Here is a 21,673-nt window from a genome sequence, read left to right as displayed (position 1 = left end):
GGGGGAAGGGGCTTAGGCTGGAAGTTTGCCCCCAGGCACTCTTCCCCTAGAAAGAGTCTCCCTGCTAGTGAGGAGGTGAATGCGTGGCCAGAGGGAGGTGGAACTCCCCTCTGCACCCGGCGCTCTGGATAGAAAGTCCCCCCGGTATTTGAGAAGAAGGAGAGGACCGTAGTGGTGGCTCCTCCGGAAGGAGGGGAGTCAGGGCTGTCAGCTCGCACCTCAGGGCTGCAGGGCACTTCACTTACCCCTTGCCTCCTGTCTGTGGCTTAGTCATCCTGGTGGCTGCTTCTTAAGAGGCTGCACCTTCCCAGGGTTTGGGTGCAGAACTGGCCACGACCTTGACCTTTCTTATGCCTGTAGCTTTGGATATCCTCTCTGCCCTCCTCGGTGACTGATGGGCCGCAGGGAGTTAGGAAGCCTTGATGTTACACTACCTGCCAATCTTCCTTGGTTGGAAAGCTTTTCCAGACTTGGCCACCAGGTGGGGACTTGGGCACGGAACCTCTGAGCTGGCAACAGGTTTCTTTTGAGAGGTTACTGAAGCCTGGACGGGGCCTCCCTGGAAAGGGAAAGCCCAGCGGGAGGGAGAGGGCGTGCGGCCAGGAGCGGGGGTTTGGGGTGGTCCAGCCTTTGGCGTCCTCATGTATTTGCAGGTGTTAGTGGCGGAGAGAAGCGCTAGCGGTTGTTGCTTTTCCATTTGCTTTCTTCAGGTGGTAAAAAAGGATTAAAAATGCATTCATCTCTCTGTCTCCAGCACTGGATTTAGGTAAATTGAACTGAAGTTAATACTGGAATATGTGATAAAAAGGCACAAAAGTTATTTGAGTGCACACAAACATACACAGACTCACGTGCTCTTTTGCACATACGTGGGGTTCAGGACGTATTGGCTGACTTCGTAACCTCAGGTCCCACTGGAGCTTGTGGGCTTGGTTTTTCTTCTCCCGCCTTTTCCAGCCAGCACCCCAGCCCTGCCCTGCCCAGTCTGGGGAAGGGATAGCTAAGGCACGTGGTTGCCAGAGCCTCAGTGCTCCGTCTCTAGAATTATCCATCACGCAGAAGCAGGTTTGAGAATGCCAACACGTGTAGCCTCAGTCTCCCAGCAGGAGCCGGGAAAACTTAGGACTATAGGAGAAGGAAGGGTTGAATACCTAGCCAGGTACCTTTAATTGTCACCATGGACCTATAAGGCAGGAATTATTATCTGCATTAGTAGATGAGGGTATGAAAACTTCCACCTGCTCAAGATCCCACAGCCAGTGGTTCTGGAGCTCACGTCTGAATGCAGTGGGTCAGCTCCGTTTCTGAGCCTGGATCCGGTTCTGACCTTCTGCCAACAATGGCAGGACTCCTGGTATTTCACTAGGTGTCACTAGGTGCCCCTGGCCCCATTGGTATCACAGGGCTCTTAGTAATGCCTCTGTCTCCCCCTCCCAGCTCCCAGTTGGCAAATGGCTAGAAATGGAATTTAGAATCAAGAGAGGGGCTGGTGAGAATTAGGGAATGTGGGATGTGCTGGGGCGGGGTGGGAATGAGGATTCTGGTTAGGTGGGAGTCCTGTGGAAAGCCCCGTTTGGGTTGGGTTTGAGCTCCTGGTTTTGCAGCATCCGTAGTTAGTGGGTGCATCGTGCATCCTTCCTCCAGCTTAGGAGGAAGCCCAGTCAAGCGAACGAAATTGAACCTTCCATTGATGATTCAGGATTTTGCAAGGCACTGAAATTCGTGCTTCGAACCATCCATTATCCTGTTCTGGGCTGTGGCTAATGGAGTGAGGGGCCAGGAAATTGGGCTGACCGTGGGTTCACTGCTTAGTGCATGATTTTTTTCTTTTTTAAATGAACCAGACCCATGAGATGCGATTTTTTTCCCCTCTGTGCTAAAGGTAGAATACAGCAAATGTGGAAGTCAAAGGCGCCTCTACCCTGACACTGTTTCCTGTGCCTTAAACGCCCCTCCCCTACTTTCTCCTGGCCACTCACTTGGCCCAGCTCTGGTGTCACCTCCTCTGGGAGGAGCCCTTCCCTGATCCTCTGGACTGAGCTAGAATTGCCCCCTTGCTGCAGCCTCCCAGCCCTGGGATCTTGCATATTGCACTGGGCCCACCTGCCTGCTCACCTTCCCCACTGAACTAAGGGCTGCTTGGGGGTAGGGGCTGTGTTGTTCTCTAGCATCCTCAGTCCCCAGCAGGCTGCGGGGCCCCTGGTGGTTACTCAGCGAGTCTTTACTGAGTGGATTGGCCTGAGAACCCTCCCAGGTTCACTAAGACTAAGTTCCATCCGGCTTTCTTATTAGCATAACAATAGCAACAATACTAAGCAGCCAAGGTCAGCACCGTGGGGTTTTAACGAGAAGGATAGCTCTCAGAAGCCTTACAATGGACTTTGGGGAGGGGAAAAAGGAGGGAGACTATGCTTGGAGCCCAGGAAGTCTGGTCACGTCTCTGCTTTCTTAGCCTTATGGCTGAAAAGGATTCTGAAGGGAAGTGTGCTGGACTTGGAGTTCCCATCTGGCCTCTGCCTTAAAATCTGTGACTTTGCATGAGCCAAGTTGAGGATGACCTGTTATTGGGCATGTTAATGCTGCCTCCTGACACAGGGTGGTTTTTAGACTTAAAGAAAATAGTGTATATGAATGGAATTAGCCCAACATCAATATTTATTTGTTAGTTGATTTCAAATGGGCTCTCCTTAAATCATACCTGCTGCCCACTGTGCTGCCTGGCATTGTATAGGGACTCCCCCTATTGACCGTTTGGTGGTGAAATGCTGGCCTCACTTTGACTCTGTTGCTGGGTTGGCTCTGCACAGACCCCCTGCCCTGACTGACCACCTTCGCATGGCCGATTGGGTGTAATAAGTCACTCACCTCTCGACAGACCAAGGGGAAGCAATCACAAGAACTACCCATGAATTGCCTTTTGTTTTGCTATAACCAGATGTTTGACAAAGGGTTACTATCCAAAATATATAAGGAACTCATGCAACTCAATAGCAAGAAAACAAATAACCTGATTAAAACGGAAGGGAAAAGGACCTGATTAGACACTTTTTGAAAAAGGTAAACAAATGGTCAACAGGCGAATGGAAAGGTGCTCACGATCACTAATCATCAGAGAGATGCAAATTAAAACCACAATGAGATATCACTTCATACCTCTTAGAATGGCTCTTCTCAAAAAGACAAGAGGTGGGTGCTGGCAAAGATGAAGAGAAAAAGGAGCCTTGTGCAGGGTTGATGGGAATGTAAATTGGTGCAGCCACTGTGGAAAGCAGTATGGAGGTTCCTAAAAAAATTAAAGTAGAACTACCATATGACCCAGCAATTCTACTTCTGGGTACTTCTCTGAAGAAATCCAAACAGTAAATGAAAAAGATATATGCACCTCTGTGTTCATTGCAGTGTTATTTATACTAGACAAGATATGGAAGCGACCTAAGTGCCCACAGATAGACGGTTGGACAAAGAAAAGGTGGTGCATATACACAATGAACACACTTTCTTAGATTCATGGATTCTATATAAACCACATATCAAAGTTCCTCTCTGCCTTGAGCTTTGTCCAGGTCATGACAGGCACACAGTAGAAAAGTGCATTCATTTCAAGGCCACACATGCTGAGTCCAGTGGCAAGCCTTGTGCCAGGCCATGGGGGAGATGAGCCATAATTCTTCCAGATAGAGAGACTTGAAACAATGAAATTGAAAGAGCCTGGCCAATGCAATGATAGAATGCGAATGAGGAACCAAGGCCTGCAGACAGGGGAAGGCACTGTTAAGCCTCCTGTGTTAAGGAGAACGATTTGGAGATGACAAGACTGAAGTCAACAGCAAGGTGCAGGCCACTTCTAGTTTTGCAGGGGTCATAGAATGCCATTCAGATCCCGTCCAACCTGTTGTCATGGAAAAGACAGAGGAGTTTGCTTGAAATGTTTCCTTGAGAAAACAAACTGGGTTATAACTCAGGAACAAGATGGCTTCTTGCATGTAGTTTACAAATGAACACAAGTAAATACTTATGCAGTGGGCTCTGCTTGGCTGCGTCCTGTGGGCTCTGTCTATGCTGAAGACCCCAGGGCTTGGATCTCTGTTTCTTTCTCTCCTTTCCATCCTTCAAGAGATACAGAATCCTCTGGGCCGTGTAAGAGTGTTCCAGTCGAGTTGGGGCATATCATACCAACATCTCAATGAGAACCAAGGTTTTACGCCATTTCAGTTTATTATATCCCCCCTTTGGGCAGCATCGCCAGGGTACCTGCTCTGTAGGTATTAGTAACAATGGCTGTCACAGCAGGTGCGTCTTACAGATCACCAAGTCTGGTTTTCCTAAGCCAGTGTCGTATCTGCAAACAGGCAGCTGTGCTCAGTGTTTCTTTGGCATTGACCCCTTCGATTCTCTGCCATCTTGTCATAGCAGCTTAAGTCCATCTCTGCCTTGTGGATGTCTTTTGAGGGGGACAGGGTGAAATATTATCCACTGTGACTAGAAATTACTGAGCAGGGGAATCTGCTCACCAGCCGCGGCCTCTGTGCCAGTGGAAAATCTCTCAGCACTATCGCACAGCTTATCTCCCTGTCCTGCCCGCTCCTAAAATCCCAGCTTGGGCTTTATCTCACCCACAGATATTGGCTACAGATGCTTCTCCGTGTAGTGATGTCAGCCCAAGAAATGAAACCAGCAGGCCTCAGTAATCAGCAAGTCGAATCAGACTTAGCAGATAGTTACTTAACGGCATTTTATGGGATTTTGATGGACCCGGCACTGGGAGTCACTCGGTGGATTACAAAAACCAGAGGCCATCAGAGCTGGAAGGAGCTCTAGAGAAGAGGAAACTAGGCCCAGGGCAGTAGGAACCACGGGAGGGTGCAGGCTCACGTGCTCTTCTTCCAAGGCGGCCCCACTGGGCCATGCCCGCTTTCCCTCGTGGGCCTCCCACAGCTCTGCGCCGTGGAGCTTTCTCGCCTACAGCTTGAGGACTGGCTTCGGCTCTGGATCAAACGAACAGAAAGGAGAGTAAAGTCAGAAGCGGGCTGGTCAGGGGTCCGCACGCAGGCTTCTGTTGGAGGGTTTCTCTTCCTGCTGAAATTCCCAGGGCGCAGATCCCCTTTTCTCCGCCCGCTCCCCATCCAGTCCTCTACCAAGGGACGGGTGAAATAATCTCTGGTCTCCATTGAGCTCAGCACTGAGCTGGGCCATTCATAGCCTTCGTAATACTGATAACATGTTTGTATCCATTTGGGTTGTTTGTAGTGTCACCTGTGGGGCAGCACCATCATCTGTTCCATTTATGGAAACCTGATATATTCTCATTAATAACAGTCACTGACATGTATGGAGTCATTTCCCTGTGCCATGTTGGGCCGTGTGCTCTAGAAGGTTCTCCCAAGGTGTGGCCAGGAGGCCAGCTACCAGGGACCCGAAGCCTCACCCTGAGGTTATGCCGATTTGCTCTGCCGTCTCCAACAAGTCACTTTACTTCTAATCCCAGTTTCTCACCTGACGAATGGACCTGCTGCTCCCTGCCTCACAGGTTGTTGAAAGGATCGAGTGAGGTAATTCATACACGTGCTCAGCACAGTGCTGACATTGGGCGTGAGGCACGGAGCTCAGGGCACGTGTTTCATTCAACACAGGGCTGCTCAGCCTTGTTTTCATGATCTTGTCCTTGGGGAGCCTTTTTAGACATTTCCTCCCAGTGGCCCCATCCATGACATTTTAATACTGTAGATACCCCGTTTCTCTTTATGCGCTGTAATTATGCCTGGGCTTGATATAGAAAATGTAAGATTTCCCCCACCCCTCACCCCACCCCCAATAACCGATTTTGCCCCTTTGGAGGCCATACCATTCCCAATGAGAGAGCATGACTGAGGAGGTGACTCCAAGAAAAATTGGAAAAGTAAGTTAAATTGGGGAGGGTGAGGGGGATAAGACAGGAAAAGGCATGGAGACGGGAGGCTGCATTGTCCGACAGGTCACCAGCAGGACAGCTGAAGCTCAGTCCTCCTGAGGAACCTGGAAGTGCCCTGTAGGTGTCTCTGGTTCAGGGCTGCCCCCTGGGGAATTCCTCTTGGAGACAAAATGTGGGGTGTTGGCTGAAGGTATTTGTCTGTAAAAGGCCACCTTGGCAGGTGCTGGGAGTGGGTACTGAGCGGCATGGCAAGGTACCAACAGCACTGCCAATCACTGTCAGGTTCGAAAGTGAAGGGATGCTGTGACAGGTTCACCAGTGTTTCTGCGCTTTCTCAGTGGTTCTTAGGTAAAGGAAGTCTTGTGGCCTAAGACTCATGGTAATTCTGCAGTGTTTTCTCCCCTCATTAATTTTTCACTTAGGGTAGTCATTCAGGAAAAAATCTGAATTAAAAGTATTTGTAAATAGGTCGATTCGGTGCCTGGTACCTCATGATAGCTCATCTTTTTGAGCTGTTCTGGGTGCCAGGATCGGAGAGTTCTCAAAAGCCCCGAAGCTTGGTCATTGCCTGCATTGTCCTGTGGGTAAGGAGCTGCATCCTTGTTGAGGTTGTGGTGTGTTCACGCCTTAGTAATTCTCACCAAATAGAACAGGTGAGTTATTGTCAATAGACATGGAGCATTCAGTCCTGTGGACACTATAATCCTGAGTGGCTGTTGTGATACTTTCAAAGAATGAAGAGTCATACTAATTTATAATATGAGAAACATTAGCATTTCCAAATCAAGATTCAAACAGACGTTTCAGTTGCTCTTACAAACACCTCTGTGGTTGAGAGGATGGCAGAATCTTTGCTGTGAGGTGTGGGCCCTGGCTTCTGCCCTTTGCCTCACTTCTGGTTTCCGGGGAGGTAATTAGCATTCCCCTTCAAGATTCTGGAACATAAAAGGGAATGTTGAAATTTTGTCTTGAATTCCTCTTTTGTGTCATGATTTTAACACCTTATTTGGCTGGGAAGAAATCTCTTGGGGCCCTGGCCAGTTTCTCAGTGGTTAGCGCATTGGACTGAAGGGTCAATGTTTCTCTCTCCTCCTCCCCTCTAGAAATCGATGGAGAAAATGTCCTCAGGTGAGGATTAAAAAATAAGTAAATAAAAGAAATATCATGGAAAAATCTTAATTATTTTAGGTTTAGTATACATGCCTCCAGATATCTGTGGATCAAACTCAAGATGTGATCATTTGGCAGACATGGATTTCAGGCCTACTCAGTGCCAAGCCTGGGCTAGAAATAGGGGGTTCGGGGATGAATAAATCAGTGTCTCCCCCCGAGCGACTACTGGTCGAGTGGGTAAGTGAATAATTGCATAGTGGTGTGATGCTTACTCTGATATACATACGGCAGATCCTCAAATGGCATCCTTTCCTTATAATGTGGATGAGATGCCTTTGGAACTTAACTCATCAGTTAGCCTGTGGTAAGACTGGTTTCATTATCTGTTGTTTCGCCGCAGTTCCAAGAACCTATTGATGACGTTAAGTGAGGACTTACTGTATATACGAGTCTACTCGAGCTCAAGTAAAGTTGCCAACACTGTTGGAGCGAGTCGGGGAAGATGCCCACCAGAAGAAGTAGGTTTCATCATCTGTGCAGGGCTAAAGACCGTTTCTTCCTTCATTTTGTAATCTACAGCTGGTACCGTGGCTGTGTCACACATTGGGAACTTGAAGGTCCGTTTCACTCCCATACTAAAGGAACAGGGCTGGAATCCATCTAAGAGAACATGGGATCATAAAACCAAGAGCTGGTGAACGTTGAACTGTTTAAAGAGGCTGAAGACTTGTTTCCTGGCTGTCCCTTTCATAGGTGCAGATGTTCCTTCTCTGCAGTCCAGAGCGTCTTGTGACACCTGGCATACCAGCCAGACAAACGGGGGTTCTTTTAGAAGGAGAAGATGGAGAAGTGGCTTCTAGGTAGACACCCAGCCCACCTGCCATGCTGTGGCCACCAGGAGCCCAAGCCAGAGTCTGGGAGGGATGAGCGACATCCGCCGTCTTCTCCCTGTCAAGTCAGTCCCCAGGCCCTGCCTGAATGGCTGCCAGGCTGGCCCTCTGCAGAGCTGTGTGTTCACTGCCTTTGGAAGGCGTGGGCCTGAGTTCTGGGAGCCCTGGGCACCCCGATGGGCCTTGCCCTCTGTGATGTCCCAGGCAGCCTGCTGAGCCAGGAAGAAATGACTGGGCATTCTCTACTGTGTGACTGAAGCTACTGCAGGTAACTCTAGTGGGTTGTTGGAGGTGGGTGTTTACTGGTAACCTTGGGAGTCTTCCTACGGTGTGGCCTGCTCCTGGCTCACTGCACACCTGGAGCAAGGTCATTGGGCCAGAGGAGTCCTAATGGGATGAATGCGCCCTGGAACAGGACTCAGGATAGCGGGGCTCTTGGACATTACTTATGGAGGGTTCACCATAAAGTAAGTGTAGATGGATTAGACATGTCTCCTGTCATCAAAGACCCTGCTGTCCAGACAGGGGGCAGACATGCACGTGGCCACACAGGGAGGTGGCTGCAGGGTAGCCTCATAGTCATGATGTGGGCTCTACCATCAGACATGGGAGCAAATCCATTTTGTCACTTGTGTGACCTCCAGCAAGTTGCTTAACCTTCCTGAACCTCAAATTCTTCATCGGTAAAATGGGATAACATGACCTGCCCGTCCAGGCTACTGTGACCACAAGATGGCATAATGGCTGTAAAGCCTCAGGCCCCATACTATTGATAGTAATCGTAACAAATGACTCTCATGTAAAGGCAGATGGGCACACGGGCACAGGCTGCAAGTCCAGGTACAGGCAGTCCTACCTTAGAACAGCTATGGGTTGGTTCTGGGGTTGGACTCTGGCAGGCTTCCTGGAGGAGGCAGCCTTTGACTTGGGCACAGAAGGATGTAGTGGTGTCAGGGTCCGGGCTAGGGCTGAAGGCAGAAGGAGGAGCTTTGGCAAAGCCTTGGAAGTGAGAAATGCAGTGGGTGAGTCAGGTGCGACCACTCCCAGTGACTGAAGCTAGTGGCACTTTGGGTGGCTGGGGGGTCGTTGAGTGGCTAGAAGATGAAATAGGAGATGTAGTTGGAGGGGACAGACCTTTTTTAACTGTGGAATCGCTGTGTAACCTTGAACAAGAAACCCCCATGTCTCTGTCCTTTCCTTCTTCCCTGAAAAATCAAGTAGTTGGGTACTTTGTAGGGTTTCTCAGTGAAGAGGCTGTTTGCATGAGGGATGGGACAGCTCCTCATTGGCAGGAACTGCACATATTCTGCAGGATTGTCGGCATCCTGGGCCCCGCCTAGAGGATGCTGTGGGAGCCAATGAGCTGTGGTAAACCAGAAGGCTCCCAGCTTTTCCTAAGGCTCTGCTGGGAATGGCCATAGCCTGGGCCGGGAACCACTGGCCTCTGAAGGCCGTGACCCTGTGGCTGATGTCTCTGCCTCAGGTTCCCAGCGTTGGTGATGAGTCGAAGCACAGACACAGGTGTATGGGGCTGGAGGATTTATGAAACTTGGGGAGTTAGCCTAACCTGCTTTTTGAGCTGAAAGTTTGCCTGAGGTCAAACACTCACATACATCATTTCAAAAGTTGGAGAAAATGAAAGTTACCAAGACACAAATTGCACGTAGTGCACGTGCATGAGTGGGCATACGGACACACCCCTCAATCCCTAAGCCCTAGTGTTTGGAACATTAATTAGTGTCACTGCATGAAACAAATTAAGCTGGGGACCGTGTTGCTTCCATCTGGAAAAAAAAATAGCACTGGAAAATGCTGACGTTGGAAGCAGCAGAGCAGGGCACTCGTTACTGGGATATCACCAGCACACATACCCTCCCGGGCTGCGGAGCTCACTGTTCCAGGAGCCTGTGCCCTTTGGCTGCACAGGGAGGTGGTTTGCAGATAGAAATGTGGCTTGTTTCAGATGAGAGCCCCATGTTGGGGCAGGGACTCTTAGCTAGCCGGCAGGTGTCGGAATCCCAGCTGTGTGACCTCAGGCCAACTACACTTCTCTGGATCTCTGTTTCCTCGTCTATAAAATGGGGATATTCATGGTATCCCCCTCACATGAGGACATGAGGCAGTGGAGGCTCAGAGAGGTTAGATGATTCGCCCAGGGGCACACAGCTGCATGGAAACCCAGATGGGCCTTAGTACAAGCCATTGCTTCCCCTCCCAGTCCTTTCCTAGGCCCTTCTCCCTGTGCTCATGTCGGCCTGGCACCTGGAGTCATCCTGCAGTAAGCTCTGCTTGGCAGGGTTTGCCAAGAGTATCCTAACCGGATCGTGGCTGCATCGCAAGCAAGAGCCGTGCCTGATATGTTTTCTTTTAATCAACAGTGCCAGGCAGGATGCTGGGCACAGAGTCCATGTTTAACACTGTTGACTAATCCCCTTGGCCTTGCAGCATCCAAGCTGAGTTCCAAACAAAACCCAGGCCTGAACACAGGCATCGAAGCCGCTGTTGGAACGCTGAACGCTGCTGATGTCTGTGGGGACTTGGCCGTGGAGGAGGGTCTGTGCTCTAGTTGGCCCAGGTCAGATCAACTGCTGCTTTCTCACAACCCTCCGGCCAGTTAGCAGAGTTTAGCCAGAGTCTGCTGTATGTGGACTCTGGTCCAGGTTTTAAGCCCGTGGTTGTCTGCTCTCGGGAGATGACAATAAACAGATCGATAGGAATTGACCTGTTGTGGTCCAGCTTTCTGGGGGGGAGTCTGCGGGTTGGAGGGGCACCAGGAAGCAGCTGGTTGGCCTCAGCCTGGGGTCTGGGGGCGCCGTCGGCCTCGAAGGGGCCTCTCTGACCAGTGTAGTTCCTGGTGTTGAGCCCCAGGCTCTGTTGTAAGAAGAGCCGAGGATGCAGAGATCGCTGTGTCATGGTCTCTGGCCTCAAGGAGCCCGGCTAATGGCTCTGAGCAGTCCAACATCTCTGGCCTTGTCTCTTGCAGTGTCCTGACTTCCCTTCGGGCTTCCGCTCTTGCCCACCTCCATCCACTCCCCACCCAGAAGGCAGGGCTGTCCTTTTCCAGTGTGAGTTAGATCATGTACCCACAGCTCGAAGCCCCTTAGTGGCTGTCTGTTCACCTTTGTACGAAACCTTCTGTCCTTGCCGAGACTCACAGGCCGGAGGAATCTGGCTGTGGCCCCCACCACCTCCACCGGCTGTCTCCAGGCCCAGCTCACTGCAGCCCAGCTCATAGGACACTGGGTCCTACCTTCCCTCAGGAGGACCTTGACTCTTACCATTTTCTCTGCCTGGAAGGCTTCCCTCAACTTGTATAAAATGGCCTTTTTAGTTTCTGTGATCAACCACACTGCCAAGTCCGTCTGTATCACTTTCATATCCTTCAAAACATCCTGGAGTAGCCGTCATGACCACACGCTCTGAGTTATGTGCATACTTACTTGTCTGTCTCCACTAAATTGTGAGCTCCAGGTGGGCAAGGACCATGTCAAGTTCACTGGGGTGTCCCCACTCCCAGCTTGGGATCTTCCCGCAGTGTGTGTATGTGTTGACTGACAGAAGGGCCCATACAGACTGTCTAGGGGAGGGTGAGCAGGACACCCTAAAACTGCTGTCTTTTCGATAGATGCAGGTATATCTCAGTTGGAGGAAGGAAGTGAGGAGGGCTGTGAGCCTCACCTCCGGATATCCTTAGTCCCTGCTGTGCTGTGCCGTGGGTGAGGACCGCCTTTCTGTGATTTCATGGGACATTGCTAGGAGCAATAATTCAGTGGGGAGAGCATCGGGGTAGGGGTCTGGACCCTTGGCAGTGGCCTTGGTGTGAACTTGGGCGAGTCCTCTGCCCATGTTAGTTCTTCATTTTCTTACTCACAGAACTTGAAGGCCCCCGGGGGCTCTGATCTCCTGTGATTCCCACCCCACTCCTGCCTGGCCAGTGGGAACCGGTGTTGACCATTGCTCTTTTGCTTCCCACGCTGGGCCCGTTCCACTGACCACCGTTCCCTGGTTCCTTTGGGAACTGTTCCCCTCCCTATTCCTAAACAGTTTGGACCTGACTGTAATCAGACGGTCAGCCTGTGTCCCCTGGAGCCAGTGGTGGATACAGGAAAGAAGACGCCGCTCAGAGTCAGTGGGCAGAGAGGGTGACTAAAGGCCAGGGAGGGAATCCTGGGAGAGGTGTCTTCTCCTTTGGATGGTGTGGTGTGGGGGTGTGAAATCTTTGCTAGCATGAGTGAGGGTCCGGATGGGATGGGGGAAGCGGAGGGAGCGAGTATTTTGCAAGACTTGAAATCAAAGGCAAAGCCATGTGGGGCCCAGTGGGAACATCTGCCTGCGGGCTGGAGGGAGGCAGTGGCGGAGGCCCGTGTGAGGTGAGGTGGGGAATTGGGCGTGGCTGTGTGGACCACAGTGAGAGTTTTAGTCAGACAGTAAGGCTGCTGGGTTTCCCTGAAGGCAGTGGCAAGATCAGATTTGTGTTTTGCAAGGATGGCTTTGCCGCTGGGTGGAGAAGGGATGGGGTGCAGGGGTGCATGTGGTGGTTAGCTGTTGGCTACAGTTGACAGTAGTGTTACATCTTGAGCTCCTGTTTTGGGCCAGGAGGCACACATGGTTCTCTTACCCATCGAATCTCTGCAGCTGCTCTGCTCAACTGCATTGTATTATCCCCACGTGGCAGTTAAGGAAACATACTCAGAGAGGTCCAGTATCTTGCTCAGGGTAACACAGCCAGATGCAGCCTGGACTAGCCAGGCCCAAAGCCTGAGGTTTCCCCACTGTACCAGTGGCAACACACTCCCCTCTCCAGCCCGTGGGGGCCCCTTTCTCTTTTACACTCTCTCTGCAGCCTTCAGGAGCCTCCAGGGCCAGGGTTGACATGTGTGTTCAGGAGGACTTCCTTCCTGCTCCCAACAAATGTCAAGCTGAATGATGAAAGTGATTCAGCACCACATAAAATCTGAGGGGAAAAGAGCTGGGTAGAAACATTTGCAAATGGATTAAAAATTTGAGTCCACTAGCTTATGCCAGCCTACTTGGAAGTTTGGGAGATATTTTTAGACCATGAAATCCAAGTGGCACAGATTGTGGGTTGGGAAGATGGAAATGAGAAGATTAGTTTGCTAGCTGTGACCAGAGGTGGCTTTGCTGAGTTTTTCTTAGCTATAAGATAGCATCGAAAAGGCAGAATTCCCCTGGAGGCACACTCTTCCTCTTTTTTTTTTTTTTTTAACCTTTCTCCTTCCACATCAGGAGGCCCAGGGCCCAGCAACCTCCTCTTGGAAGCTCCTGGAGGGACCTACATGCCGTTGGCTTTTGAACCCTCTGGTTGCTTTTGGAGGTCAATGCAGGCAGCCCTACTAGAACCAGCTGAGGCTTGCCAGGGAGCTGGGTTCATGGGCCCCGAGGGGGCTCAAGAGTGGGACCAATGGAGGGGTGGGGCTTTCCCGGGGCTGGAAGACACCCAGACTCAAGCTGTCGTCTCTGCAGACTCTCCCCATGTGGAGGGAACCACAGTCACCTACAGCCTCTGAGCTTTACAAACTCTCTCTGATTTCCTGTTTATCTCTGTTCCTTTTGGCTATGTCCTCTGTCCCTGGAGAGGGACTGACCTTGTTTTTTTGGCTCTCAAGTTAGGATCTCAGGTGCCCACTGCTGTGTGCCCTTCCCAACCTGTGTCCTTAGGGGTAAGGATCAGGAGAGAGCATGACAGGTGCTGCACACAGAGAACAGAGTCATTCCCCCCCAAAAAGGGAGGAGTGCTTTTGAAAATCTTTGACAATAGACACTGACATGTATTGAGCATTTACCTGTCACCAGGCGCTTTCCCACGTGCTGCACCTGTGTTGACTCCTGTAATCCTCACAGCAGCTGCACGGAGTGGTGCAGTTAAATGGAAAGTAAGAGGACTTGATTACCCTGTGGGCCTGTGGGGATGACAAAGAGATGGCGTTTATTTGTCAGTAGCTGAAAGCGTGTCCAGCGAGTCTCTCACTTCCTCCGTGTTAACTTGCATCCCTTCAAAAGGTTTTCAATTATTTTTGTTTCTACCAAAGGAATATGCATGTAATTCAAGTCCCACATTGTACCTGCAGGTTTAAAAGGAAGAGCCACAGCCCTGGCCCGCCTGTGCTGTCCCGAGCCCCCCTCCCCGAGGCAGCGCCTGTCTTTCTGCATATTCCTAAGCCTCCTGCAAGTCGTCCCCCCCCCCCCCCGCCCCGCCCTGTCTCTAAATCGCATGCTCTCAGGATGAATCAACTTCAGGCATTTTTATTGATTTCCTGTTCTATCTCTGCTCCTTATGGTTTATGTTCTTTTAACATCTTCTCTCTCCGGCCCGGCTCCCTCCGTACCTTCAGCCCCAGCTACTCCTCTCTCCTTGGCTCCTGCACCCTGTCCTTTCTCTCCTGTCACACCTGCCATCGCCCTGTGGTCCTTCCTCCTCATTCAGAGGTGCCTCCTCCCCAGTGTTCTCTCCACTCTCTCCTTTTTCTGTTTTCTCACAGTTTCTTGTCCACATCTCTTTCCCCAAAATTTTTAGCACCCCCCCTTTTTGGGTATCATTTATTGATTGATGGATTGATTGATTGATTTTAGAGAGCGAGAAGAGAGAGGGAGGGAGGGGGAGAGAGAGACGCATCAGTTTGTTGTTCCACTTACTTGTGCATCGTTGGCTGATTCTTGTCTGTGCCCTGACTGGGGATCGAACCCACAGCCTTCTCATATCGAGACTATTCTCGAACCAACTGAGCTACTCATCCAAGGCTTTGGGTATCTTTATTCTGATCCTTTCCTGCTCATTCTGCCCCATATTAGAGTTATTTATAGCCACATTATCATTAATTTTTAAAAATCTTTTTCTTGCATATGTTACCTTATGAAGCTTTCAGGACACCCCATGGCACACATTTTGGGGGCTCTCATTTTGTGGATGAGAGAACCAAGCATCAGAAGGATTCTACGAGGGACTTGGTGTCGAATACAAGAAAGGGAGGGTCACCTGCATAAGCTTGTTCAGGGCCAGGCCCCATGGGACTCACCCTCATTAACCCCAACAGGGCACCGGATCCTGGGAAGGCTCAGGAATGCTGTTTGACTGGCATTGGACAGAAAGTCACATTCAGTGTAATTAGATGCATTGAACATTTCTCTCTGTGATATTCTGATTTCTTGAGGCCATGCACTCAGGCACGTACACACACACGCACCCACACACTCACACACCACTCGCATAACTCTAGCTTTCAATCCCTCTCCTACATTTTTCTGTAGCCACCTATAAATCCTGGTTTCTGTTTGGGAGGGAACCTGCTTGTAACAAGTCATTGGTGGTTTTTGTCCTTTGGACGCCTGGGGTAATTTATGGGCTGAGAGATAGAGAACTGGCCTCTTGCACTGTCAATATTGAATATACATCGCTTCCCCTACAAAATAGCTGTCAGAGTTGAAGTAAATCCTCGGAAATTACCTGGCGTTAACTACAGGTTGGTTACGCGCCAGTAATTACATGTTCCCTGGGAATTTCTGCTGACACGAGTGGCTTTAATGGTGTCCCGGAGCCGTAGAATTTTGGAGCTGGAAGAGGGCTCTGGGATGAAGAACCTGAGCCCAGAGAGGGGATGGGTTTGCCTAAGGACACGCAACTTACTATCGGTAAAGGAGACCTGGGTCTCCAAGCTCCGTCATTTCATACCCTTGGCTCTGTCCCTTTCCTGTCAGGCACCCTGAGGTCAAGCTGACGTGTGGCCTGATGCAATGTGCCAAGTGGCTTCCCACAGCACTTCCCAGATTAGGTATTAATTGGGCACTAATCTCATTGGCCACAGTTAAAGCATTGCGTGACGGGCTGCAGGTTGGCAGAGTGATGCCCAGTTGTCAGATGTATTTCACCGACAATCGTTGTACTAACGATCATACCTCGCATTTATCTAATACCTTGTTGCCTGTAGCTTTCTTTAGAGCCTCACTGATTTTAACTCTCTTAATTGATACAGCCCTGTGATGTAGGAGCTTATTTTGTTTCTTTATTTCACGAATAAGGGAACAGAGGCACAGAAAAGTGACATGACTCGCCCAAGTTCAAAGCCAGGCTGTGGGTCTGCAGAGTTGCTGCTCTTAGCCTGTACACAGTGCTGTCTTTTCATAACGAATCTGTGCCTAACCATCTAGAATAATATTAATGATTCTGTTCTATTCGGTGTACCAGCCTCTGTGCGGTCTCCACTTTTCCTCCTTGGTTAGGAGGGTGCTCTCCAGCTCGACTTAGCTGCAGTTGCAGTTGATCATTCAGGATGGTTTTTCTGTGTTCTAGTTGTAATTCCAGTTCGGTCCCGGGAGAGTCAGTGTAGCTTCCACTCAGCCCGCCACCGTCTTTAATCTCTGAAACTCATTTTCTTTGTATTCTATTTGGTGTAGGCCATGTCCCCCAGGGACAGGACCCAGGACCCTAACCGTAGCATAAAGACACATCCTCAGAATTGCGATGTGGAAACAGAGCTTAATGCTGGGAGTGGATGGTGGTGGCTGAGGGCTGGATGAAATGCACAGGTGAAGAGAAAGCCTCGAGGGCATGGCCAGCCGGGGAGGAACACTGGCTCTGTGCCCTGGGCGCTCACACCCTGCTGGGAGCTGGGATTGATGGAGCCATAGAATCAGATGGGGGCTCTGGAGCCAGAAGGCCTGGGTAGGAATCCCAGCCACAGCAGTTACCAGCTGTGTCACTTTAAGCAATTTACTTAACCTCTCTGTGCCTCTCAGGTTTCTGATCTGAAGAAAGGGGACGCAAATCAGGCTTGGCATGAGGATTATATTACTTGGTATTTAAAAAACACTGAGAATACTGCCTGCCCAATTTAGCTATGAAAGTAGGTGTTAAGGAAATAAAACAAATAAGTGGGAGAAAGTCTCATAGGGGCTGGATGACTGCCCTGGGGTCCTAATGGGAACGGGAGCAGGACCTGAACCCAGCACGCCTGGAACCCCCCCATATAAATTCATCCTGCTGTCCTGTATCTTACTCCCCATTGCAAAATCGAGAAAACACTATAGAATAAAACAAAGCCCACCTTCCCCAGGGGCTGTCTGTGGTTTGAGGTGAGTACCTCAGTCAGGGCATGTGTCTGCCTGGGAGCCTGGGGTGGAGGACCCTGGGGCAGGGGCGGTAGAGGTCGTGGGGGTGAAGGTAATGGAGTTTAGACCAAGCCTTCTCCACAGGCCTTTTGAGGACCCAGGCTCTCCCCACCTCTGATGCGTGAGCACCTCTGGCCTGGCCCCTTTTTAAATCCCTTCGATTCTCATTAATGCTGTTTTTCAATTAAATTATCCTTAGCCCTCGAATCTGCCCAATTATAGAAGCAATTTTCCATGGTTTCCCTGGAAGTGACTGCTTACCTACGTGGCTCGGTGGTGCCTTTAGCAGTGAACAAAGCTGGGTGGGTACTCCAGGGCCTCCACCTCTAATTGGTGGGCTGGGGAGGAGGGGGCGATTTCCACTGTGGGGAGGATTCCCACAAAGCCCAACCTGACAATGAACCGGGCTAAGCAAATGCCAGCCTGTGCCCGCCCCCTCCCCACCTTTATTTTCAAAGGTTATGCTCAAGCAGGTCTCAGTGATAGCTTCAATTTGTAATTCTAATTTCCTTGGAAATAGGGCTAAATAGAGCATTTGTCATTCCTCTCCATGTGGATTAGCAGCCAAAGAGGAGGATTTATGGTTTGAGCCCCAGATGAGATTTACGGCCTGAGCTGCTTCCGCCGCCAAAGGCAGAAACCTGTCTCTGGGGCAGAGATGCCGGATCTGAGCTCAGATTCCGGAGAAGGGGGTGGGGGCTGGGGCTGGGCTTCACAGTTAAAAATACATCAAATGTATTTTTTCTCTAAATCTAGAGGAGAGAAAAGCATACCCTGGTAAAGCTTCAGGTGGCCCAGTTATGAACAGAGGAGGAAGCAGGACAGTGACGTTTGAAGGAGTGAGATGCTTTCAGTGCAGTGGAGGGGCCTTCCTGCCCTGGGGTTGGTTTGGGGAAGGAGAATGCTTTGGCTTCGCAGGGTCACTGGAAGACTCACTGGCCACGTTGGGAGCATGTGTGGCTCCCCCAGGCTGAGAGGTGGGGCAGGCTTTCCAGGTAGCTGGTTGTGGGAATGAATGGAGAGAAAATCTAGCCCAGCTTGGTTGAAGCCAGCACTCGAGAAGTTTGGCATTGGAGGTTAGAGGGCCTGCTCTTGCAGCGTTTCCTTCGTTCTGCAAATACACTTAGCACCTGCTGTATGCCAGGCTCTGAGATGGGCCCCAGCGGAACCAACAGTGAGCCCAAACCCAATGATTCTCTGACTCCATGGAGCTTATAGTTAGTGGAAAGACAGATGTCATTCAAGGAATCATAAAAATAAATGCAAAATTACCATTGTAAGTGTTCCAGAGGAGAGATGCCTGGCCCATAAGGCTCCTTGGGGACCTGAGCAGGCTTTGCAGACATTGGAACTGGATCCGGAGGGAGAACGCGGTTCCCTTTTTGAGGCCTTTAGGTGCTGGGACTGGGACAGAGGTACCAGGCAGAGACCCTTGCTGCTGGCCTTGGCTGTACCACGCAGCAGTTAGGACTCCGGGCAGGTCGCTTCCCTTCTGACAGCAGCAGTAGTCTCATCTGGAAAATGGGGCTGATCTGACCTGCCATGGCCTGTGGCTTAGCTCAGTGGGATGAAGTGGGAAGAGCCCACCGGAGACTTAGCCAGGCAGAAAGAAGCCTTTAACAAGTAAGACACAGAATTCTGATTTCTCTCAGCAGTGTGTGTCGCTCAGACCAGAATGTCATTCACGATCCCTGAAAAATGCACAGTCACCCTTTTAGGGCTTGGGGGCTGGGCACTATTGCCTACAGGCTCCCACTCATGTTCATGTCCCTTGAGGGTGCTGTCCTCTCTGTGCTGCAGAGGAGGGAGCTGAGGCAGGAGAGGTTGGATGGCACCCCCAGAGGTGGGTGTGACCACACCCTGTTGTGGGGGGAAGGTCATGTAACTTTGAGCCCCAATTTCCAGTGAATGAAGCTGAGAGCTGTACCTTGAAAGGGGGTGGGAAGTTCACGCATTCATTATCATTGGATAGGTGTCCAGGATGCCCTTGAATTGCTCCTTGAACTTCTCATTTTCCTTCTTAATTATTGCCTTACGGGCCTATGTCCCACCGGGCCCCATGCTGGTTTGTCCTTGCACACTCTACACTGTCCCCTGGAACTTGGTGGGTGATCAGTAAACATTTATGGAACTAGTGAATCCCACCCATGTGAGGCTGTAGGTCCAGAGAGCAGAAACTTCAGACCTAGAAAAACTTAAATTCATGTCAGTTCCGTGTAATACTGACTGCTACCCAGTCTGCGCGGGCCAGCTGCTTCCTGGATCACCTCCTTTCTGAAGCCTCCCCTGGTTTCCATGACCCAGTAGTCCATTTTTCTCTCATCTCTTGGGTATTGTCTATGCACAGATCTTCCACCTGAGTGTTGCCTCATGAGCATCCTGTTGGCTCTTCCTCTTATATGACGTGTAGAAGCTTCCTGCATTCAGATTATTTTGACTCGACTTAAAACTCAGTTGATTTAGAGTAAGCCACATTTTAGTTTGAAGGATATCTGCATAATCTCAAGAACTAATTTAACTTCCCTAACCCTTGATTTTCTCTTTGCTATAACAGATACTTGCCTTAGAAGGTTGTGATGATCACATGACCTGATTGATTCATTCAGCAAATATTTACTCAACACCCATTATGTGCAGGACCTGTCCTAGGCACTTGGAATATATCAGTGAGTGAAAGAAAGAAAGAAAAAAACACCTTTGCCTTCATGGAATGAACATTCTAGCCTGGGAGGCAGGTGATAAGCTTAACAAATAAGAAAACTTTATGTTAAACAGTAATAAGAGCGATGGAGGAAAACAGAGCAGGCAATGGAAAGGCTGAACACAATCTGACAACTTTAAATTGCTACGACTGTCAGTTCAACAAACTCTTGTTGGCTTTCCTCAACTTCCAGAAACTTCCAGAAGGGCAGTGTTCAGATCTCCCACATGCATTGACTGAATTCCCCGGGTGATTTTCAGAAAATGAGAATGCTGTATTGGGGGTCAGAGATGAACGCACACTTGCTGGCTTGAAAAGAAAGCTGACCCCAAAGGAAATGGAGAAACATTAGGCTGTACCCAGTGGTTCTCTGAGGAGTCAGAACTAGCTCACACACCCGTGGGGGTTTGTTTTCCACAGATGGCGGGGGGGAGCTTTTCAAATTGGAAACTGGTAGGAGCTAAGGATCCAGATGAATGGTGTTGACTTTTAAGACACCCAATGTAGAGAAACTCAAAGTCAAGATCACCTCCTGGAGCGTTCAGGATGCCTGCTCAGATTCCCCTTCCATAGAATTAGACAGACCCCATGGACTTTAGGCATTGAAAAGGCCAACAACTTTAGTAACCTTAGATGGGGACTCTTCACCCTGGAGAAAAAACTATTTATTGTTTTAGCTAACCCAGAATTGGGGGTCGCGTAGTTGCTATACCTGTTTGTGTGTTCCCTTCTCTTCAGGTCGGGGCAAATTATTCTAAGCACAGACTGGGCCATTTGTTGAGTGAATACTCCTGAGCACTCGGCCTGTGTCTGGCACCATGGCTGCTACTGGAGATACAAGCAAGAGAGACACGAATCTTGCCCTCCTGGAGCTCTGAGTCTAGGGGTGAAGATGGATGTGTCAATGAGAAGGGGTCCCGTTAACCATGGTGTCTGATATGGGATGTGGACCAGTCAGAAGGCTGGTAAATTATTGGGATCACGTTAGAATGTAGTAAACTGAGCGTGCTGGTCAACCCTGTCAAAGTGTTTGACTTTAATGTATTTAAATAAATTCCTGATTGATTTAAACTCTGGACTTGAAAACAATGCCAGAATTTTGACAGATGGCGGTTTCATTATGTCTTGGGTTTTTACCATGTTTATTCAGTTTCTGCCTTAGGCCCTAGATATCTTATCTGGTCACATCTTTAGCACCGTAAAGCTGGGTTGCCATGGATTCTTACCATAACCCTGGTTAATTCAGTTCCAGTTCCCTCTCCCACACTTGCTGAGGGCCTGCCAAGTCCCTCCCCATCCCAGATGCTGCAGATGTTGTCATGAACAGAGTATGGTCCCTTGGGAATGTGACTTTCTGTTTTGGGTCAATAAAGAATTAACTGGAAAACTTTGGGCATGAATCAGGTTAAATGAAATCGATAGGTGTTTTACCTATGGTTCTCAATGATTCTTCACAACAACCCCATGAAGTAGATTTTATTAAAATCACTTTAGAGCTGGTGAGACTGATGCCTAGATGCAAAGTCACATGCTCAAGTTTACACAGTTAGTGAGGGAAAAATTGATGAGCCGTGAACCCAGGCCCTTGGGTCGAGTTAAAGACCATGGATGGAAAGGACTGAGCAAGTGCCTGGTTGGAGAACACAGGGCTGGCCTCACGTGTTCCTCCCTCTCGGATATCTGTGTGAGGGGAGACACTGTCCAAGATGTTCATCTCTGTGTGTGTGTTGGGGAAGCATTGTCCAGGCTGTTGCCTTCTGGGCCCCAGCAGAAGTGATGATAATGTATTTTGGTAGGGCCATAAAAATGAGGCACACCTAGATGTGCATGACTTATTCCCATCTCCTCCCAGTCTGGGGACTGTGGGGCCACCTAGTAAGGACCACAACCAATATGCCTCAATCCACATACTCGATTACGTGGAGATCCTTTCTGAGG

General features: G+C 49.9%; 1 protein-coding gene across 1 annotated transcript in view; it reads left to right on the top strand.

Annotated features, from left to right (window-relative positions):
• The window catches only part of KCNQ3 (potassium voltage-gated channel subfamily Q member 3), a 199,477-nt gene that overhangs the window by 1,174 nt on the left and 176,630 nt on the right, over positions 1-21,673 (top strand). The gene's annotated exons all lie outside the window — the stretch shown is intronic.

Source organism: Miniopterus natalensis, chromosome 16, assembly GCF_054644295.1.
Source record: "Miniopterus natalensis isolate mMinNat1 chromosome 16, mMinNat1.hap1, whole genome shotgun sequence".
Taxonomy (NCBI): domain Eukaryota; kingdom Metazoa; phylum Chordata; class Mammalia; order Chiroptera; family Miniopteridae; genus Miniopterus; species Miniopterus natalensis.
Note: the sequence above shows the minus strand (reverse complement) of the source record. Positions and strands in the feature narration are given on the sequence as shown.